The sequence below is a fragment of the Vulpes vulpes genome, chromosome 12 (assembly GCF_048418805.1).
Source record: "Vulpes vulpes isolate BD-2025 chromosome 12, VulVul3, whole genome shotgun sequence".
Taxonomy (NCBI): domain Eukaryota; kingdom Metazoa; phylum Chordata; class Mammalia; order Carnivora; family Canidae; genus Vulpes; species Vulpes vulpes.
This window is the reverse complement of record NC_132791.1, coordinates 28881333-28891015: the sequence shown is the minus strand read 5'-3', so window position 1 is coordinate 28891015 and position 9683 is coordinate 28881333.

Below are 9683 nucleotides of genomic sequence, written 5' to 3'. Positions count from 1 at the left end.
GCAGCATCAAAGACCAAGAGGAAAGCACAAGTGAAGAGTTGAAAGGACCGTCAAGATCTTTTCCTCAGTAGCTTGTACAGCTCAACAGCATTTACTGGAGATGGAGGGCATGGAACTCATATTTATCAAGCACCTGTAATGTCCTGGGAAATATGTTGGGCATTTTCACGTGTTGGTTCAACAAATACTTGCAATGACCTTGGACAATAGGTATGACTGCCCCCATTTTAGACATTAGGAAACTTGCCCAGGACTCACACAGGCTGCCTGTAGTATTGTCAGTCCCAACTTGGTATCATCTTGCATCTATCAGCTCTGCAAGAACCGAGATTAATGTTTAGCGATGGAGTTTGGTATGGAAAATATCCCTGGTGCCCCTGGTTCCGTTGTCTTTATGGTGGCTGGTTTCCCAGAGCTAAAGCATACATCAGGAATAATTTTACTGTCTGTTTCAAGCTGCAGGAGCTTGCCCACCCCCAGAGTGAGCACAGTGGCTGTGCTTCAGGGAGGTTAGTTAAAGCCCCTGGGGTCAATCAACAGGGAATGAGAGCCAGTGAGTAAATGCTCCAGCCTCTTATCCTTGAGACTGACAATTACGGGAGGCATTCTTTACGGGACTTCGAGATCCACACCTGACGTCGTCGTAGGTTGACGAGTCATCCTTACATTGGCTTTTCCTCCTTCTTGTCCCAGTCATTATGCTCTCATTTTTGCTTCCTGGACTCACCTCCCAAATAAACTAACTGCACTCAAGTTCTTGTCTCAGGCTCTGATTTGGGGGGCCTCCGAAACAATATTTGGGTTCCTGGTAGGCTGGAAATGAAGAGCACCTTGTGTGCTAACCAATAAAGGAGAAGGTTATTGTCATGAGTCTTCTAGGAAAATAAGCCAGACTAAACCAGAGAGAGACCCTGGAGCAGAGAACACAATTCCAAGCCAGGAGCTCTAAAAAATTTTCCCTTAAGTAGGACTCTTTGAGAAAATATATGCAAAGTGTTCATTAAGCATGCCTGGAAGGAAATGTATCAAAAACATTAACTAAAAAAAAAAAAAAAAAAACATTAACTATTTTCCTCTTGTGCGTAAATCTTCAAGGGAAGTTCCCCTAATCTTCCTCAGTTCTCTTATTTATGTCTTGACTGCTCCCTGGGGAATCTCGATTTATGTCACTGGAGGTAATGACCATTTTTTCCCTGCTCCTCAAACTAGGTAGAATAATAATACACTTAGCCATCACTGGAAGGCAGCACAGCATATTCACTCAGAGTAAGCTGCAGGTAATAGAGGCAAGTTCCAGTCCGCGGCTGACTTAGTCCATCAGTCAGGTTTGGCTACAGAAACAATCCTGCAAGTTCAGTGGCTTAAAGCTGCAACGGTTAATGTCCTGCTCCTGCAACATGCTCATCTTGAGTTGACGGTGGTGGGAGAGGGGGCTCCTGTATCCCCCAGTGAAGGACCAAGGCTATGGAGCAGACATTTTCCAGAATGTTAATAGTCACTGTAGCAGAGTGAAAGAAGGCACAGATTGTACTGGCTCACCAAGCTTCTGTCTGGAAACAGCCCATGTTGCTTGCTCAAATTTCTTTGGCTAAAGAAAGTTGTGTGGTCATGCCGGGGTTCCACTGAAAAAGAAAGTAAACTTAATTTCCAAGTGAGAAAAGAGAGAGAAAAGCAGAATATTTGTGAAAAATGTCTATCACATTTGGATGATCACTTAACCGATGCTTCAGGGTTCTCCTGCGGGCAGGGACTTTCACCTCACAAGGTCGGTTTGAGGGTTAAATGCGAAACTGCTCACCTGGCACATAGCCATGACTCAATAAATGTTGCTGATTTGACCATGATCCTTTGTACACCTGAAATACGATGTTCAAGCTTATTCCAATATTTCCAACATCTCTGTGATTAGATAATAGCAAGTTCTTTTTAATGCTTTTCCGTAAGTTGTATTTTCTAGTCTTTAAAAAATGATCCCTGTGCCTTTTCTCTGAATTCCTCCAAGGTCTGTCCATTCTAAGATATAGATTCTAGCACAGTACTCCTCACATAGAAAGGACCAGACTACTACCATGCAATGAGAAAAAATTTTGTGTCAAAGGAGAGCTATACAAATATAAAATGAGAATCACTGTGTTTATTATTTATAACAAGTGTTATTCTTGTGCACATAAACTCAGCATATAAGTTCATTGGAACAGTATGGGTTTGCCTCATTAGAAATAACATATTATTATTATAATGCTCAAAAACCTATGGCTGGGCAGGCAATTATTATAGTAGTCTGGGCTCCTTTGGCCAAGCATGGTATTACAGTTTCAGTGGGTCCATTATCTTGTCAACAGAACCCATGGTAAAACTCGCAAGGGCTGCCTCTGATTTCATGAGAGTGAGTAGACTCTGGTTTTCCTTGGGGAATGCAGGAGCCTGGTCGGGTCCAAGCCAGGGCCTGAGGCATAAGCTGTAGCCCCCTGTCCCTCATCACTTTAGCTTTGGGCTTGGAAAGTCAGCATTTTGAGGATCTGGTCATAAGACTTTCTCTTTTCCTTGGCCTGGGTCACCTTACAGTCTCCTCTTCTTATTCTCACATGATGGTCATGGACTCCTAGTTTTATAAGGTGTTCTTTATTTTGACAGATTTGGGGCCAGAAACTTGCTGTTCAGTGAGTGGCCCAACTCATGTGGGACACTGTGGTTGTTTACGTTTTCAGGACCTGCTATTGAGAAACTCTAAAGAAGTTTATTTTACAGAGCTGGTTTCCTTTTGCCAGAATGAATTCATTTGCTCAAGTTATTTTTAAAATGTGATTTTTTTTCTTAGCTTCTTAGGGAAGCTTTAGTCTCTTGATTGTGCAGGCCTGGGTCAGAAAAAAACTGGCCACCTATTGATAGAAGCCTGAGAAAATGTCTAATCAAAGTGGATCAAAGAAGCTTTGAACAGGGCAGCCTCTCAACCCTGAATGCCAGGTTAAAATACTGTGTGGGGCTGGTCCCAGGTGCTGAAATGCTTGATGATTCTAGGACCAAGAAGGCCATGCAAATGAGTCTCAAACTGCTCCTACAGGTGTGTGTGGGAGGCAATACCACAAATGGATATTCATCAAGGAGAACACCCACTGCAGTCAACTGGAAACACCAACATAGTCCGGCAGCAGGAAGACTGCTGGAGGCAGTTTGTAGAGGCATAAACCCTCTACCTCATCGGAGTCAAATGGACTGACTCATCAAACTACCTTGCAAACTTTTTATTTCGCAGTTGGTTATTAAAAACAACTCTTTTTTTTTTAAATAAAGATTTTATTTACTTATTTAAGAGAGAGAGAGAGAGTGAGCGAGCATAAGCAGGGAGAGGGGCAGAGGGAGAGGGGGAATCTCAAGCCAACTCCACGATGACTGTGGAGCTCGAAGTGAGGCTCCATATCATGACCCTGAGATCATGACCGGAGCTGAAACCAAGAGTCCAACACTTAACCGGCTGAGTCACCGAGACGCCCCTAAAAACAATGCTTAGGGACATATATTCTTACCTTTCAGGGGAATTAAAAACCTCTTTGAAAATCTGATGCAGGCTATGGACTCACTACCCAGAAAAATGCACATACATGAACCTTTTGCTTAAAATGTCAACAGTATCATTGGGATAACATCCAAGAACGCCAAGGGGTTCCATACATCCCCTTGCTTCAGAATTTGAGTGAACTCTAAACCTGAGATTAGTGGTATGTGGATAGTGTTCATTCTTTTAGAACTTACTAAGTTCCTATTTCATGGTAGGTGTGTGGAAGCTGGGGATGCAAGGATGTATAAGACAAGGACCAGCCTTGTTAAAGCTCAGTCTAAAGGGAGACAAACAAATCCATGATAATGATGCATCATAATGAGTTAAGTGCTGTGTTAGAACTCCAAGTAGAGAAATCTACAAGAGTCTTGAATAGAAGATAATTAATTCAATGTAATATTTAATAAACATAATATGTGCCAGGCAATTGGGAATGAGCTAGTGCACAAACATGGTCTCAACCATAGGTGAATCCAGACTGGCAAGTCAAAGTTCATCCAGGGGAAGGGGTGTGTATGCCAGGCAGTGGGAGCAGTTGGGGAACTACACCTAGCTCATCTGGGGATGAAGAGAGGATGAATAGTGAGAGCAAAGGGTGAAGAGGTTCACTGGGTCAGATCCCAAAGGCTCTTGAGCTTCACCATGGAGTGTGGGCCTCATATTGTGTCCAAGGTTATCACTGAGGGTTTTTTTTTTTTTTTTTTAAAAGCAAGTGAGATCAAGGAAGAGATTCTATTTGAAAGATCACTCTGTCTTCTGTGGAGAAATGGATTGATTGGGGTGGGGATGTGGGAGGCGAAGGGTGGGGTCTGCGTGAAAAGACCACAAGGGAGGAACCTGGGGAGTTAATGTGAATGAGAAAGGAGAGGTCCTGGTAGTGGCAGTGGTGAAGAATGGACAGAGTGCAAAAAATGGGGTGAGGCTTCTGGATAGTACTTCACATGTACTCTTTCATGCCCTAGAATGACTTTCTCCTTAGGCAATGCTCTCTGTTCTGTGCAATGAGGTGGTGCTGGGTTTGTGCTAATAAAACAAACTTGCTACTGAAGTGGTATCTCCTGGAATCACGGCTGTGAGGTGTAGTTTAATAATCAGATATGGGAACTCTGCATTCAGTTGCTTAATGATGAGAATAATGATGATTACAATGACAACAGCCGCAACTCAATTTTATTGATCACTTACTCTGTGCCCGTTGTCCTTTCAAGCATTCTGCATATATTAACCCACTCCTTCAAACAACTGGGAGTGAATATCTGTTCCAGTTTGCATTTTAGGACCTCCCTAGTCCCAGCCTGGAAGTACTTCCTATATAATTCCATTCATGTGAAACTCTACAACAGACAAAACTAATCTATTGTGGCAGCATACAGTGATTACCCTGCACCTATTCTATTCTCATGCCTATTGAATGGATGACGATATTGAAGCAGGACAGAGGGGTTAAATACCTTGTCCAGAATCACATGGCCAAGAAGTGGGAAAATAGGGATTTGAGCCTTGGTAGTCTCAGCTCCAGAACCCACACTCTTCAACTCTACTCTCTGCCTACAATGACAGAAATCTGGTCTTTCTCCATAAAATACAGTATGAGCATTAAAACAGATTTTTTAAATTTGTCTTGAACCATTCTAAACAATCACAGTAGAAAGTTTTTCAAATCACTCTTGTCTCCTAGAAACATATTAGGAGACGTACATGAAGCAAAACCCTGGGTGTGAATGTTTTTGCAGATTCAGGCTCCAAAGAACAGAAAAGAAGAAAAAACAAACAATGGTGTTTTTAAACAATGAATGTTGTTTTCCTCTAACCATAAGGGAGTTTTAAAACTTGACAAATCCATTCAGCTTTCAAAGCATTCCACATTCCCCACCCACAAGCGAATGCCAGAAGGTGCCAATTTGAGCCAACTCTGAGCTCAGGAATGATTTTCTAAATAAGGGATCAGATTTCTAGAATGTCCACACTCCACAAATGGATACTTAGTATTGTCCTAATTGGTCTGATGAAAACTGCTTACCCATTTATCAAGCTATTAATTTAAAAAGAACATTTCAGCAAGAGATGAGATAGTGAGGCACAAATGCAGAAATAGCAAATGATAGGGTATTACTACTCTGAAAAGATTGAAAATCACTGCCTTAAGGTCTTTGAAATTTTAGAGCTACATTGTGCATAGGCTCCATTTTAATGAAGGATTTTCTGGGAAAAATGTTTCTGATTATATAAAGAAAGCAATTTCCTTAATTTGCAGGGACTGATTCTTTTTGGAGAGGACAAAGAAAATCATATTTCATATACTCATTATATTTAACTACATTTTTTTGGAAGCATGCCCTGTGCCTAATACCATGCTATGCATTGAGATACAAAAATGAAAAAGGTATTGATCTTGTAGCCTAACCATATAGCCTAGCCATAGAGACAGAGAAGCAAAGGAATAATGTAATAGATCCAACAGAAGACTGCACTAGCAAGTGATAAATGAGGTTAAAGTTTAACAGAAATTGCAAAGATTTTGAGTTTAATTTTGTAAATGATGTGGGGTTGTTAAACAGAAGTGATCATGAGATTGAACAAGGATCATATTGTTATCAGTGTGAAGAATGCTTTGTAGTGGCGAGACATCCAAGGCAGGTTGAATTCCACTTTTTTTTTAGCTTATTGGATTTTGATTGCACCTATTTAACCATAATCCCAATCAAGATACTGAACATTTTTATCACTCTCAAGAGTTCCCTTGAACCCTTTCCAGTAAAATATCATCCACTCTTGGTCCAAGGTAGCCACTGATAAGCTGTCACAATAGATTAGTTTTGCCTGTTATAGTTTCACATGAATGAAATGACACAGTAAGTACTTTCAGCCTGGGACTAGGAAGGTCCTAAGCTGCAAAATGCAAAATGGGAACAGACATTCACTCTCAGTTTCATGCTAGTGTTGATCCTATAATGCACCCTTTCCTATGTTCTTTCGCATGTTTCTTCTGCTCAGTGTACTGTTTTTGAGATTTTGTTATGTATTTCTGTAGTTCATTCCTTTTATTCCTGTGTATTTATTGTTATATATTATAATTTGCTTACTCATTCTTTCATGGATGGGACATTTGGGCTGTTTCCATTTTGGTACTTTTATGAATGAATATAGCTTCTATCAACAGTTGTGTGCACGTAGTTTTGTGGACATGTTTTCCTTTCTCCTGGGGAAATATTTAGGAGTAGAATTGCTGGATCATATGACAAATATGTACTGAATTTGACAAGACTGCCAAACTATTTTCAAAAGTGGTTGTAATACTTTATACTCTAACTAGCAGTATATGAGAATTCCAATTGCTCCACATCCTCACCAATACTTATTATCCACCTTTACCTATTCTAGTACCTGTGCAGTGATATCCATTGCAGTTCTAATTTTTATCTCCTGATGATTAATGTTGGGTATGATCTTACATGATGATCGGTCATTTAAATATTTGTGTGACATTTGTTAAAATCTTTTTCCCATTAAAAATATTGGGTTGTCTTTGAGTTCTTTTTATACTCTGGATACAAGACCTATGTCAGATACACGCATTGTATTTATCTTCTCCAACAGAGCTTGTCTGAGTTCCACTATTGATAAAAATCATTCCACAACATTCTGATACCTCCCTTTCTGCTTTCCAATCCACTTTCCCTTGTCCCCTAAACGCATACAATTTAGAAATCATCTAATCTTTTATAAGTGTTAGTTTCCAAGTAATAATTCCATTGTGATCAGAGAACATACTTGTATGACTTGAATCCTTTTGAGACTTGTTCAATGGCCCAGAATATGGTCTATCCTTGTACGTGTTCCCCTTGCTCGTGCAAATAATATGTAATCTACTGTTGAGTACTGCTGTATTCCATAAATGTCATACCAAATTGGTGAACAGTCTTGTTCAAGTCTTTTATATCCTGATTTGGATATAGATTTTTTCCTCTGAAGTCCTTCATTAAAATTGAGCCTATGTACAATGTAGCTCTAGTATTTGTCTTCTTGTTCCAACAAGCATGGAGAGAGGGATCTTCAAATCTCCAACTATAATTGTAGATTTGTCTACTTCTCCTTACAATTCTTGCTTTGCTTATTTTGAAATTGTTACTAGGTAAACAAACACTTAGGGTTTTTATGTCCTCTTGCTGAACTGACCCCTTTAGCATTACGAAATGATCTTTATTCCTGGTAATATTCTTTGCTCTGAAATCTGTTTTTTTTTTTTTTTGATATTAACATAGTCATTCCTGCTTTCATTTGATTAGTGTTGGTATTTTGTATCTTACTCCATCCTTTTAGTTATAATTGGTTTGTTCTTTTATTTTTAAGATGTGTCTTGTTGGTAGTATATAGTTTTTTTTATTTAATAGGATACTTTCTACCATTTAATTTAGAATATTTACATTTAAATCCATTTAAAAGATAATCAAGTAAAAATAATAACAGCAAAGTATGGAACTTATAGCATATATATTAGTAAAATGTGAGGCCACAACAGCACAAAGATGAGAAGGGAGAAATAGAAGTATACTATTGTAAAGTTTTTCAACTATATGCCAAGTAGTATATCACTTGAATGCAGATTGAGAAGCTAAAGATATATATATAGTATAGATCTTTATATACATCTCTGTATATGTGTATAGTTTAGTATACTACACTACAATCACTGAAAAGCAGAGTTACAATATGCCAACAATAGATAAAACGGAATCATAAAAAATACTCAACACAAAACAGAAGGAAAAAAAATCCAAAGAAAAATACAATAGAAAATAACTAGCAAGAGGATAGATTTAACCTAAACCATTTCAATAATCACATTAAATGTAAATGTTCTAAAATACTCAGGTTAAAATGTGGTGATTTTTAGATTGGATAAAAAAGCAGGTATAAAGCTCTGGTCTGATAGTGATGTAAATACCTTAGACAATCTCATTAAATCCTCTTTTAACAGACATGAAGTATCATCATGCCTTCACTTCAAATATTTAATACATAAGCCTCAGAGAGGTTAAGTAACTTCTCCAAGCAACCTAGCAGGGAATCACACTTGGGGACTGCAGAGGACTAGTAGTCCGATAGTACTTGCTTCCTTCCCTTCAACCCACCACCACCAAATACCTACTGCATGGAGAAACTGTATGAGGTGCTGTGCTGAATGGCAACTATTATACTTTCTGGGATAAAATCCAACTTAACTAGCTGAGTGATCATTGGCTGCATGTTATATTTTTGTAAGCTTTAGTTTTCTCATTTGTAAAGTGGAAATAATAATACTGGCCTTTTATGGTTGTGATGACAGACTGAGAAAGTCCATGGAGCAGGATGTATTAATTGGGAGTGATTTTAGTACTTTAAGCTATATCCTGCAGGTCACAGGAGAAAAATCAATTGCGCAGTTCCACTTCAAAATCAAAACAGTGTTACATAAAAGTAACAATCACTATACTCCTGTTTAACCTGCAGCATTACAGAAATAGACCACAGAAGTCACTGGCTCATTTTTACCTTAGAGCATTATATGAAATTTTGGTTTCATTGAGAATCTTAGCATGTGATGAATCAGTCTTCTTTTTTTTTTTTTTTTTTTTTTTTTTTTTGAATCAGTCTTCTTTTAAAGAAACCTTTCAGGGCAGCCCCGTTGGCCCAGCGGTTTAGCGCCACCTTCAGCCCGGGGTGTGATCCTGGAGACCCAGGATGGAGTCCCACGTCAGACTCCCTGCATGGAGCCTGCTTCTCCCTCTGCCTGTGTCTCTGCCTTTATCTCTCTCTGTGTGTCTGAAATGAATAAATAAATAAAAATCTTAAAAAAAAATAAAGAAACCTTTCATCTCAACTATTGTATTTATGAATTACATTTTTCTTTTCCTGGAGTAAAAATGTCAATCTTATTTGTTTTCCAGATTACAAGGTTTAGATTCCTTGCACTTTGATTTTGGACACCTGTACTAGATATCTGAAAGAAATATCTTCAGCTTATAGTAATATTTTATAACAGAAATTTTAAAAAAATTTACCCAAGCATTAGCTTGTACATTTGAAATATTAATACAGAAATTTAAAAATCAAATTGTAATCCTGTGAGTTAAATACTAAGTTAAAA